The 13,379-nt window shown below is 39.4% G+C and overlaps 1 long non-coding RNA gene across 1 annotated transcript in view; it reads right to left on the bottom strand.

The window, feature by feature from the left end:
• Nucleotides 1-8,377: 8,377 nt before the first annotated feature.
• LOC122120042 overlaps nucleotides 8,378-13,379 on the bottom strand; it is a 75,505-nt gene continuing 70,503 nt past the window's right edge. Inside the window, exon 3 of the long non-coding RNA XR_006149658.1 lies at nucleotides 8,378-8,456. This is a non-coding gene — a long non-coding RNA (uncharacterized LOC122120042). The remainder of the gene's footprint in view (nucleotides 8,457-13,379) is intronic.

Genomic DNA, 13,379 nt, shown 5'->3' on the forward strand with positions numbered 1-13,379 from the left:
AAGGCATTCTAACAATCCCCCAATGTGTTTTTAACACTGTTATTGTTGTTTTAACATTGAATACACTTAACCAGGAAATCCAAACTTCTTTCTGAAGCATTCCAACTGTTGTGTTTATACCCGGTTGCCACACAACACTTGCTCCTACTGTGTTTTAGTTGGCACAGACTGGAGGAAGGGGTTTTGTAGCCAAGTAGCCTCAGATAGAGAATCTTTCCAATCCCCAGAGGCCTGGCATAGCCCCAGAATCAATAGTTACTGAAACAGATGCCAAACCTCATCTCATCCAGGGCGTCAGCTAACCTTGGGCCAACCCCCTATTTAGACTCTGAACCCAGATAGGAAGAACCAGCTGAAAAAATAGAGCCCTCCAAAGGTTACAGATAAATAAGTAAAAGCTGCATTTTTTTCCCAGTAGGAACAAAAGGGGAATCCTGCAGAAGATGTATTAAATTATTCACTCTTGTACCCACTCCTAAGGCCCTCAAACATAGCCAATGTTGCTAATCTCCTGTATTAAAAATGCATAAACACATTCAGTGTTTTTTCACCATTACATATTTTCTAGAATTCAGAATACAAAATTGAATTGCCATCACAGAGTATGTCCTACTTTCAATACACAATGTGGAGACTGTGTCATAAAAATATAAATGATTTATATAGCAGTTTAGGCATTAGACCTCTTTTTCTATAACGTGTGTCATTCATTCACACAGCATACATGGAACATACCAGTGGGATTCTGAGATGTGTAAATCTGAGTCTTAGATATGCTTACACATTGTTAAAGAAGACACTAAACAACATCCTTGTCCGTCATGACATTTGCTATTGAAAAGCATATGGTGGCTGCTGGGGGTGTAGCTTAGAAGACAGAATGTGTGCTGAGCATGTGAGAGGCCCTGGGTTCAATCCCCTGCACCATAGGGACAGAGCATATGGATAGTGAATTCTGCATATCAAGGAGAAGTGACGGAAGGACAGCTGGGGCCAAGAAGGTCTGGGGCACAGCAGTGATATGGAGTCAGTCTTGTTTCAGGTGGGTGCTGGTAGAGCGCCCACTCTAGGCCTTGGTCTAGGTTGTTTTATATGGATATTTAAGCATTGTTTTCAGCTGTGTTTATCTTAGAAGTGAGGAAGGTGGAGCTGTGCTAGAGCCTTGTCTTTCTGAAGTTGGGTCTAGTGCAGAGTGGGCTGGAACATTTCTGATGGCCTGTTGGTCCAATATCGGATCCAGAAAAAAGCTGCCTTTGCTCACATTTCTGACCAACCACCCATTCATATATCTTCCAACTGAGGTGTGCCAGGAACTGTAGTTGTCCTGAAAGCGAGAAAGTGGCAGGTTACAGAGAAAGAGGGGGGGGAGGGGAGAGAGAGAGACCACAGAAGGGGAGGCTGGAAGTGGGGGGTGCTCCTGACTTATGTGGATATTACTCTCCTAGTCCAAATGGAAAATAGAACTGAACACCCATGATTAAAAAATGTAATACATGCTAAGAAAGTCTGAAGTAATTTACACCAGACATTAAAGTGTTTTGCATGAGAATATAGTATGAGGTAGACAACCCAAGAATTATGTCTTTCATTAAAAGGTTTGTAACTCAGTGTGCTGTGATATAACTATAGTAGTTTTTCTGTCTTGGTGATGGTGTTTTATTTTAAACACTTCCTTACAAACCCAAGAATGTAACTGCATCAGAAGCATGCTGCTTCTGGGTTTTACCTTATTGTCACCTTTAACTAATCACATCCTTGTAGTACTTTACCTGCTTGTGCCAAGGTGAAAGGTGAACAGTTATACTGCCAATGCCCCTCAACCCCATGTATCCTGAACCGAGTTATAAAGTAAACTGTCATTTCTTTCTTCATTATTCAAAGTGAGCACTTACTAGTTCAAAGCCCATTTGAGATTATGCATCAAAAATGATATACATTAAGGTTGTGATTAAAGGAAAATCAGTTACATGAAAGAAAGGTGTTTTTGCCACAAATCTTGTGTGTGCATGTCAAGAAGAATATTCATTGCCTAATTTAAAAAGGAACCAGAACAACTCCCAGAGATATATACCTGCATCTGGCCAGGCTTTCCATAGGGACACTCTGTTTGAAGTTGAACTGTGAGGTTAGAGGGAAAACATCTCTCCCTGGCAAGCACATGCAGCTTGTTTAAAAACAAAAAATTCAAGGTGTAATTCTGATTTGAGATACTAGTAAAAAGGTAAAATCAAAAGTTGATTGATTTTGAACATGCTTAAACAGCACGAGGAAACTGGGCATTCCAGTAAGGCTGACAGACTTACATTAACTACAAAAAGAGATCAGATGAATTTCAATATCCTTTCCAAGCCAATAATTCTATAATTTTATTGCTTGTTGCCTATTCACAAGCTTGATGTTCTCTGGGGGAGCCACTGCTCTCTGATTTGATACAAATCCTGATGGTGCAGTAGGAATCAAGGGAGATACAATGAACCAGGTACTGTTAGATTCTTTGCATGAAATATTCTATATAATTGTCACCTTGTCCAGAAATTCAGAAATTGTAAGTTTCTACTGCATATCATCCTCTATAGAATGCATCACCATGTAATATGTATTATTTTTGAGTTAGACATTTGTGCTCCTAAAGCTGATGAAATAATATGAAACTCCTGTGATTACTGCCTGTAAAATGTCTAGAAGTCTGTAAGCCCAGAGTTAATTAATAAGGGCTGCAATGTTGATTGATCAGTATGCAACATCTAAAGGGAATGTCATGTGCAAATCAAATGTAGGAATATGAATTTAGAAGATGCTGGTGTTCTGGCACTGTTCTGGCTCTGGAGACCAAGTGCTTCAGATTCCTGTGATGTTCCTAATCCTATCCCTGCTCCCAACACAATGTCTGCTATTTGATAAATGTGTGTGAAGTTGATTTCAGACACACTGACCTCTCCTTAAGACCTTCTCCTAAAGTACCCTGAGCCCTCTTGATAGGTGGGCTGTTGATAGTGGGAAGGTCAGAGGGGCCAGGCCTTCCCATGTGTTTCTAGCCTCTTCTTTGCTCAAGGTTTGATTAGTGAGTGTTATCTGAGGCCTTCAAAGCAGACACTCACAACTCATTTCTGCTTTCAACTCAAACTTGGATTTTCGCTAAAGAACCTTTGAGGTCTGGATTGGGGCTGTGGGATCTGCAGGCTCTGGGGAGAAACTGGCTTCTTCTGGAAGTTAGGGAGGGTGTGGAATACTTCTATGGGTAAGACCAAGTGAAAAAAAAATCTCTGCTTCATATTTTTGCACCCAGCTTAGCCATTTCATCATTTCCATCTGGCTTTGCTCTTGTCTAACAAAAAACATCAAAGTGGACTTGGCAAGGCTCATCCCCCAAGTATGCTTTCATTGTCTATATTAGTTCATTTCTGTCCAGTCAATAAAGGAGAATGTTTTATTGTGGTTAGTCACTTGTTTCATGGAAAGAACTAACTTAGAAACTGTCCCTAACCGTGTATAAATATATTGGCTTTAGAATTGAGGAGAAAATAAACACTTATTAAGGCTCTTAATTTGGGCTGATAGTTTGATTTAATACAACCCTATTTCTAGGTGTCTAAGGAAGAAGCTGAGGGTCAAAAGGATTGAGTAATTTGCTCGTGATCACACTGTTAACGAGCAGAATGAGTGATTGGGTGAGGATTTATACTTGGTCATTTGAGAAGGGAGCCCCAGCTTGTTCTGCTGAACATTCAGACCTTGACCAGCTCTAGAAATACAGAATTAGAATGTGGTGCTCTGCAGGGCTTCTCTCTGTTCTTAGAAGGACACAGGGAGCATTGCTCAGGACTGATATCCATATCTGTGGCTCTCAGCCCTGTAAAGTAACTGCAGGCATGTTGGAGGAAGTCTACGGCAGGCACCAGAGGCAGAGTGAGCATCCATACAGAACCCATGTGATTGTTGTCATTGGTGTTTCCAACCAAAGCCTTGCCAGCACAGGGGCCTTTGTGGCTCTGTGTGGAGATGTCTCAGTGCAAGCAAGACAGCATCACGGTGCTGCTCAACCTTGTGCCGCAGCAGCACCAGTGTAAATCAATGATGAGTGCTTTCTTAATCACTCAAAAAGCATACAGAGTTGTAAGTCAAAAGAATGAGGTTATTACTGGTTGCTGGTAGTTCATGTCTGTCTGCAATCCTAGCTAATCAAAAGGTTGAGATCTGAGGGATGAACCTTCTAAGCCAGCCCGGGCAGGGACGTTTATGAGACTCTTATATCCAGTTAACCAGCAAAAGCTATAAGTGGAATAATGGCAGGATGCCAGCCTTGAGCAAAGGCAAAGTGCCCAGGTCCTATGTGTACCAGCACAAAACAAACAAACAAATGACAATGTGGCTGATTTTATTTAATATAATCTCTTTCCAGATATTTATTTTTATTGAACATAACTTTAAGACTGCACATACTACCATCATAACATGAAAATGTGTTTATGCCACTCAGATGTGCTCATATGTATTTGTGAGGAGTATGCTCCATGCTATGTAGAATGAACTTCATGGGTGAAATGAATAGCACTGGCCTGCTTTTCTTTTTAAAAAAAATTTTTTATTGTAAAGATACTGTACAGAGGGGTTACAGTTACATGAGTAAGGTTATGAGTACATTTCTATCGAGTATTGTTACCCCCTCCTTTGTTTGTCCCCTCCCATCTGGCCTGCTTTTCTATTCCAGTAAAATACATTTAAAAACATTTTAAAAGTACAGTCAGATTTATTCATACATCCATTTAGCATCCATCTACCAAACATCTATGTATCATGTATGGTGAGAGGTATTAGAGATGCAAACATGAACAAACAGGTCTCTGTTCTTTAGAAAACCAGCAGTGGGAACAACTTTACCTTGTCCTATCAAGAAAATGTAAAGTATAAAATAATATGGTTACTAAAAATGTCAGAAGTAGATATATGACTATACCTACTCACATAATAATAATAATAATAGGAAATAAAAGAGGAACAATTTATTGCTCCTCTAGCCTTCTTCCCCCCCCCCCAAATTTTTTTTTTGTCTTTTGGGTAAAAACATATTTTGAGACATGGTATAGCTATGTACCTCAGGCCTCAAACTCACTATCCTCCTGTCCCAGACTCCTGAGAGCTGGGATTACAAGTGTGTGCTACTTCTGTTGAAATACATTATAATTTGCTTGAATGAGATGAGCACCTATTTCTCAGGTTAACTTAAAATACACACACACACACATACACACACACACACACACACATACACACACATATATGTTGCGCTTGATTGGGGTGTGAATTCTCAGTTGTCACTTTTGTTGCTTACTTCCTATGGAGAAGCCATATGATAGGGCAGCAGGCTTGAGTTTGTTTAGAAACATAAAGAAGCTGCCACACAGAGAAGCTGGCCATCTGCTTCAGAGTACACAGAGGGAGGAGAATTCTAATAGGGCTTTGAGTTTTCACCAGAATAACCTTGCCTAAATACCAACAAAATGCTATCCTGAAGGGCATAATGTTATTAAAGCAGGACAAAAGCCTTTCTGCGAAGTCATACTTACCATAAGGAAAGTTCTTGAAATTACAGTTTGGAGCAATACATAAACATCTAATGGATCTGTGCCATACCAACTATTTTTCAGTTTTTTCTCATTTAACAGTAAAGGGTTCTTGGTAAAAGTTTTTGAGTAAGAAGGGTGCTATTTGACTTTGGTAGTGTTTAGGTCAGTTTTCCATTGTTGTGACAAAACACCCGCGGTGACTTACAGGCAGGAAAGGTTTGTTTGGGCTCATTGTGGGAGGTTTCAGCACTTGGCCAGTCTTTGCTGTCATTTTGGGCTTGTGGCAGCACAGGAAGTCATGACAGGAACACTCAGTGGCGGAAACTGCTCACTTTATGGTAGCTGTGAAGCAAAGAGAAGCCATGGCTCCAATATCCAGTTCATGGGCACACCACCCAGTGACCTAAGTCCTTTCCAGTAGGTTCCACCTCTATCCGTTCCCCAAAGCATCATGACTTGTGGAGGGTATTTAAGATCTAAACTATTAAAAAAATAAACTATTATCAGTGAAGTGATAAGTATGGTTTTATTTGACCACTTTCAACGTGAACTCTTACCAAACACCTCCTCCTATTCCATCTCTCTTGATTTCTATTCATAGCTACTTTATAATAAATAGAACTGAAGCTCAGGAAATTGAGTGACTTGGCTTTGGCCTTTGAGGGGCTATACAAGCTTGGGACTCAAGTGTAACCTCACACTTTGGAAAGGAAAACAGTTCTTCATGGAGAAAGTGAGGACTCAAGTCATACTATCACAGAAGTTCATCAAAGCCCTAATCTGGCTAAAGGTCAACCAGAACTATGATGAATTCTGTATTGGGTGACTTCACTGATGGGTGCTTCTCTATTCTCTCATTTGAAGTGCCATCCTCTTCCCCTATGTCAGGCATTGTTTAGGCCCCATTATTTGGATTATTATCAGTAGTTCTCAGCACCTAAAATATCACTTGTGTCCTTCAGATGGTGTTGGTCTGTGTATTTCCTAACACTATCTATTCTCAGAACAATTCCTTTTAAAAATCTTTTTCCAGCCAGGTGCTGGTGGCTTACACCTGTAACCTAGCTACTCAGGAGGCTAAGATCTGAGGATTGGGGTTCAAGGCCAGCCCAGGAGGGAAATCCATGAGACTCTTATCTCTAATTAACCACCACAAAACCCGAAGTGGCACTGTGGCTCAAGTGGTAGAGCACTAGCCTTGAGCTGAAGAGCCGAGGGACAGTGCCCAGGACCAGAGTTCAAACCCCATGACTGCCAAAAAAAAAAGTTTATTTCCAATAGAATAAGAAATGAACCCGATAATCCTAAGACTGTTCTGACAGTGGCTCTGTAGAGATTCCTTGCTCCTAAGTGTGACTGCCATCATGGAATTTCAGAGATATACCAGAGGACTGGGATTTTATAATTGGGTAACAACCTCTTCTCCATTCTTGATTGGATATTAGCTGGCCCTGAATCCTCTACAAATGCTGGTCATACCTTTGTCTCAGATGCACCTCCTGATAGACCAGGAAGTACTTTGGATGATATTGTTCAGTTCTAAAAAAAAAATGACTCAAGCTCACTTAAATAGAAAAAGAATTTAAGCATATGAAGGTGTAAACTCAAGGCAAATTCTGGGAAAAGTTCAACAACCATGTCTTAGAAAAAGCACAAATAGAAGCTATTCAGAAAACATATGACTAGGATGTCAAAACCTTGTTCTTATTCATGTGACTTGGTTTCTGTCTTAGCCAGTTTGAGCTTCTGCAATAAAATAGTTTAGATTGGATACATTAGAAACAATAATAATCCATTTCTTACAGATTTGGGGACTGGGAAGCCCATGATCAAGACTGACAGATTTGGAGATTTGTAAGGACCAAATTTTTGTCATCTTCTTGCTAAACACATGGTGACAAGGCAAGCAGTCTCCTTTAAACTTCTTATGTAACACTAACATCATTCATGAGATTAAAACTCTTGTGATCAATAATCTCTCAAAGGTCACACCTCCAATACTATTGAATTGAGCATTTAAGTTGTAACTCAGGAATTTGAGGATTATCACACATACTCGGACCATAGCAGTCACTAATACCTAACCAATGTGACTCCCTTTCACCCCAAAGTCTTGAAAGGAGGAGCCCGATTGACTATCCTATGTCAAGTGACCACTTGAGTCCAATCAGGTTAAAGCCTATGAGGTAGTTAAAAGGATCACAGTGTGGAGGACATGAAGGGAGATTTGTAGAGAAAGATGTCTAATGTGAGATCATGGAGATTATGTATGAGGCAACCGTCCCCATTTTACAAGAGTGAAAATAGGGGCCCAAGAAGGGTGACACCATTGCCCCCAAATCAACCCACATATTCCTTCTGCACTGCTGTTTGGATGTGTCATGTGTTGGTCACATGTGTATTTCACTGCATTTTTCATATTCTGTCTCAATTATGGGTCTCTGCAATCTGAACACGAGTTCCTGGACAGAAACTATCTTATTGATTTTAGTCTTTCTCCCTGTGGCAGGCCCACGTACTCACATAATGACATGTGGTCGAACAAATAGGCAGCCTGCTATGGAAAAGAAAGAACAATTACAATGTTCTTTGTCTCTGTTTTAATCACCATCTATTTTCAGAAATTTTTGTTTCATAAACAAGGGAGGTATATGTGTATCAGAAATTAAAGGCAGAAGTAAAGACAGAATTCAAATACTTTCCTGAATGGTAAGGCAAGCAAGACTTTGCTTCCACACTAATGACAATGGGGAGACACTTCAGCTTGTAGGATTTTGCACAATGAGTTTCTGGTGCACAAACAAACGATGATTTCATTGCCTTCTTACATATTTCTTTCCAATATTGCTCTCAACTATGTAGAAGCTGCACTGGGAGACCACAGGAATCATCCTAATAGGTAGATGAGACACAAATATGATAAAACAAGAAAAGCACATCATAAAGCTCATTTTTTTCATTCATTTTGACAAGGATAATGTTGTTTTAATTACACTTGATAATACATATTGCCTGCTAATAACTGTCTTGTGATGTATTTTGTTAACCTTTTAGCTTAGAATGCTACAATACTTTCAACTTTGCTCATTAAACCTTTGTTACAAACCAAGAGGCTATTGACTGCCAAAGGAAAATGAGCAAGCTTGTGAATTAACAAATAGGCATTAATAACGTCTTACTATAGCAATCATGTATTGAAAATTAGAAAGCCATATAGGGAAGTCTTTTAAAATATTTTTATTCAATTGGGATATTATAATTGCAAAATTAATTGAATGAAAACCATATTCAAATCTGCCTCAAAGTGACTGAATAATTGATTAAAACCTAGTCTCATTTTCAAGGTCACAGTACATAAAATGTGTTTGCCAGACAAGCTAATACACAAGCAAGTACACACAATTGCTTCATTTTATTTGTGTTTATAATTTGTAGGGCTCAATGCTATTGATGTGTGTTTGTCCTCCTAACAAATCATGTACAATTATCAATAAGAACTCAAAGAATGTTGCTAAGGTGTGAAATTATATAAACCCTTCCACTACAAAACAAAGGCCCTCGAGGTGAACTGTATATTGAATTTTTTCAAAGGAAAATTATGTGTTTGTGAGTGTGTTGTTTGATAAAATGATTGTCATGGGAAATTTAATCTTCTCTTGAAGGAAATGAGTAAGCATTACCATCAATTCTCCCTTTCTAAAGGAATCTTATCTTTTTATTAGTTAATTTTTCTCTAAGCTTTTAATTATATGTATCAACTACACATATATTCACATAGGGGTAAATACACACTTCTATTACACTGTATTTTTCAGGGTTATTTCAAGTTCATATCAAAGGGAAATAAAGACTCTATCATAGGAAACTTAGTGTTTCCCAAAGTTTGGTTCATGAACTCCCTCCCTCCCATGGAACTCCTGGGATACCTGGTGAAAATAAAGTATCCTGCATTCTGACCAATACCTGATGAGTCAGAATCTCAGAGGTGAACACTTAATTGTTAGAATTATGAATTCAAAGACTACAGACTTATTGAATCACACTTCTGGGATGGAGCCCAGAAGTCTGTGTTTTAATAAGCCCTCCGGGTGATTCTGATGTACTATGTGAAAATTTGGCATCACTGGGATAGCACATGCCTAGTGTTCACCCAGATTCCCTCCAAAGGATGACAGGCATCACTCCTACAGTGTTGTTACAACTACCAGCTCTCAGCGGAGTCCCTCCCTGCACTTCCTCTGTACAGAGCCACTTTATCCAAGTTCAAATCTCTTTCCCGGGACATTCACGTCTATAAAAGTAAGGACTTTCATCAATGAGGGAACAACTGTGAAAGGCTGTCTCAATCCAGAGAATCCCAAGAGATCCACTTAGGCCTTCATTGTGACACAATCACAACTCACCATTTCTCTCTGCCCAATTCTATTGCATTTTATTTTACAATACCACAGCAGTGCCTTCAAGGTGCTGATCTAAGGACACACCTCGATAAATTTCCTAATGTTCATCAGCATCTCTGAATCTGTTTCCAGAATTAAGCTAGGACCCTTGGATCCTATTTATAAGAATTAGGACTATGCACAGCCAAGCCCAGAATAAGGAGGATTCCATAGCTACCACTCTGCAATGCCACTACTCTAAGAATACCACTACTACACTCTGGAACGTCCACTACCCTAAGATTCTATTGCCTCTGATCAGGCCCACTGGTAAAAGTTCTGTATCTCATAATTCAGTTTCCAAAAGAACCCTACTGGATTGAGAATACTCTGCCCATACCTCTCTACTGCCAGAATTCTGTGCTAATCTCTGCATTGGAGGAGTCAAAAGGAGTAAGTTATGACCATTAACTCCCATCTTAGAATTTCCCCTCCATTTCTCATTGGGTCTTCAGAGAATCTGAATCTGAACTTCAGAAGGTCTTCACCCCTATCCCATTCACCATATTTACATCCTTAGGTAAAGGTTAACTCATTGCTTTGTATTTGCTGCAATCAGTCATCAAGTGATGACTGGGATAGCACATGCCTAGTGTTCACCCAGATTCCCTCCAAAGGATGACAATAAAAATTCATTTTTATAACAATAAAAATTCATCTAATTCATCTAGGAACTATCAGGTTTCAAGGCCTTGAACATGAGAATGTGCTTGCTACACTCACTTTCCTGATGACAAACTATGGCTCAGGAAGCTAAGTAACTGCTCCAAACCAACTAAGGATTATGTTACTAGGAACTCGAGATTTCAACCAGACCACTGCTGCTTCTCTTTGACATGCTGGTGTCAAAGAGCTGGTGTCAGTTCCCACGTGCTCAGCATATACAACCACACAATGTGGTCTTTGAGGAGGGAAAGTGGAAGACAGTGTCATCACACAACACAATCTTCTAGTAGAAAGACTAGTCACATTCTCTTGACTTGACCCTGGGCATTCATGTAAGAATGAATAGGACCAGGCTTTATTATCTAGGCTGTCTTGCTTCTCTGTCAATATAACATTCCAATAGCTTAAAACAAAAAGAGTTTATATTTTAATCATGAAATGGTACAAGATAGGTGTCATGGTGAATAGACAGTCTTTTTCATGTGGACATTGAGAGAGTCAGCTTCTTCCACATTTTGGCTCTAGCGTCCCTAAAGGTCCTTTGTTTATAGGTGCAGAAAAGAAAGTGCATGCAGAAGCCCTCTGAAATGCCTTTACCAAGAATGAACACACATCAACTGCTCATAGACCACTGATTACAAGCTAATCCATGGCTCCACTCAGATACAAGTGGTGCTAGGGATACAGTCCTTTCTCTGGGCAGCCACTTCCCAGGGCTATGGAAGAGAACCATATTCTATTTGCGTGTGCTGAGGAAGTCAGGGCCTCATGCTCTCACTTGGCTTTTTTCGCTCATGGCTGGCATTTGAGCCAAAGCTCTACTTAACAGCTGTTTGCTGGTTAATTAAAGATAAGAGTCTTACGGACTTTTCTGCTCCAGTTGGCTTCAAACCTTGATCCTCAGAACCTGAGTAGCTAGGATTACAGGCATGAGCCATCAGCACCACACTTAAGGACCATTTATTCATTCTTAATGGTCAGCTAGCCACCACAGCCATTATGAGAATAAAAGGTCCAGGGAAAAGATGGCAGATTTAGGCTGCCACTCCAGGATGGATATTAAAAACAATTCAGTAGGGAGAGGACAGAACATGCCAATCTGGCAGTTTGAGGGGGTTTTGTAGATTTTTCTCCCTCAGTAGTAATGGAGTAGAGTCAATATGTCTTTGATGCCAATAGCTGTACATTTGGAGAACTTTTCTCCTATTACCATTGTGCCTTTACACTCAACAGCACTACCCAACATGTTAGCAACTTTTTTTTTATTGTGAAAATACTATACAGAGGGGTTACAATTACATGCGCAAGATAATGAGTACATTTCTTATCAAGCATTGTAGCCTCCTCTTTTGTTTCCCCTTCCCATCCTCCCCCTGCCCCCCCACTCAATCCTCCTCCCCCTGCCCCCCCATCAAAGTTGTAAAGTTTGTTTTCGACATAACGACTTGTACATCTCATTGTTGCAATGGGTCCACCTGTATCCCTAGTTAAATGATTTGTTTTTTCTATTCATGCCCATCCCTGCCTTCTCCATTTGAGTTGTAGGTTATGAATCTTGCAAAATTGGACAATATCAAGTGCCATAGCTTTCAGTTATCTTAGCTCATTACGCAGAAAAATGGGTGTACTTTTTCTCTTTATATTATAACAGTATTAGGTAATATCACATAATATTTCAAAATAGAATTTGTCTTTGTCAACCAAATACTGAATAACAAGGAAGCATTGAATGTTCCTTTTAAGAAATGATTTGAAATTAATTTCAATCCATTCTGATGGTTCAGTAAAAAAGAGAAATATAGGCTTCAGTAGTTTCTTAATGTAGATTGCTATGGTAATTTTAAAACAAATAAAAATAAAGTAATGATTCTATTATGCTGCCAGTGAGCTCGACAGCAAATAGTATATTTTTAAAAACAAAATTTGTCACTGCAATAGAAGTCAATGGCTAGGTTATAGGTATTGCCTTCAGATTAGATTCATTGGATCATATTTGTATTTTAGAAAGTTATTTACTGTAATAGAGATAAAAATATTAGATATATAATTATTCACAGCCTTTCTCCCTCTTTTGCCTCCCAAGGAGGATTCTTTTGTACCAGGAGTAATGGGTGGGGTAGGAGATGACAGAGAGCCAACAAACCTGGAGAAACAGAACAACTTGCTTCATCTCCATACATATGAACATAAACTGCCTGGAGAAGAACCTAAAAGAATCTTGGGCAGAAAAGGAAGAACGGAGAATGTTTTGGAAGCCGAAGTGAGCATCTGCTAAGTGAAAGGGATTATGGGAGTTCAGCTAGAGAGGAGCATTGTGAAGTCCATTTGTGTTCCCAACAGTCAGCTATCTCAAGCATCACTGTTGGAGAGGACATTTCTCTCTCTCTCTCTCTCTCTCTCTCTTTCTTCTTTAAATTTAATTTACTTTTGTTGTAAAGGTGAAGTACAGAGGGATTACAGTTACATAAAGTAATGAGTACATTTCTTAAACTCCACAGCTGGCTTCAGTGCAAAGTACCACCCAACAGATTAAGATAACACTTATAACAGCCAAAGGCCCGAATAAGTCCACTTCCTATGCATTAAACAGCCAGCTAAATTTGTGACTTACATCAACTCTTAATCCTCACAATACTCCATTCTGGAATATTCTAATTATATAAATAAGAAAACAAAACACAGAATGGTCATTTAACTTCCCAAGAATACT

This window comes from Dipodomys spectabilis, unplaced genomic scaffold (assembly GCF_019054845.1).
Source record: "Dipodomys spectabilis isolate Male_0828 unplaced genomic scaffold, ASM1905484v1 ptg000174l, whole genome shotgun sequence".
In the NCBI taxonomy this organism is placed as follows: domain Eukaryota; kingdom Metazoa; phylum Chordata; class Mammalia; order Rodentia; family Heteromyidae; genus Dipodomys; species Dipodomys spectabilis.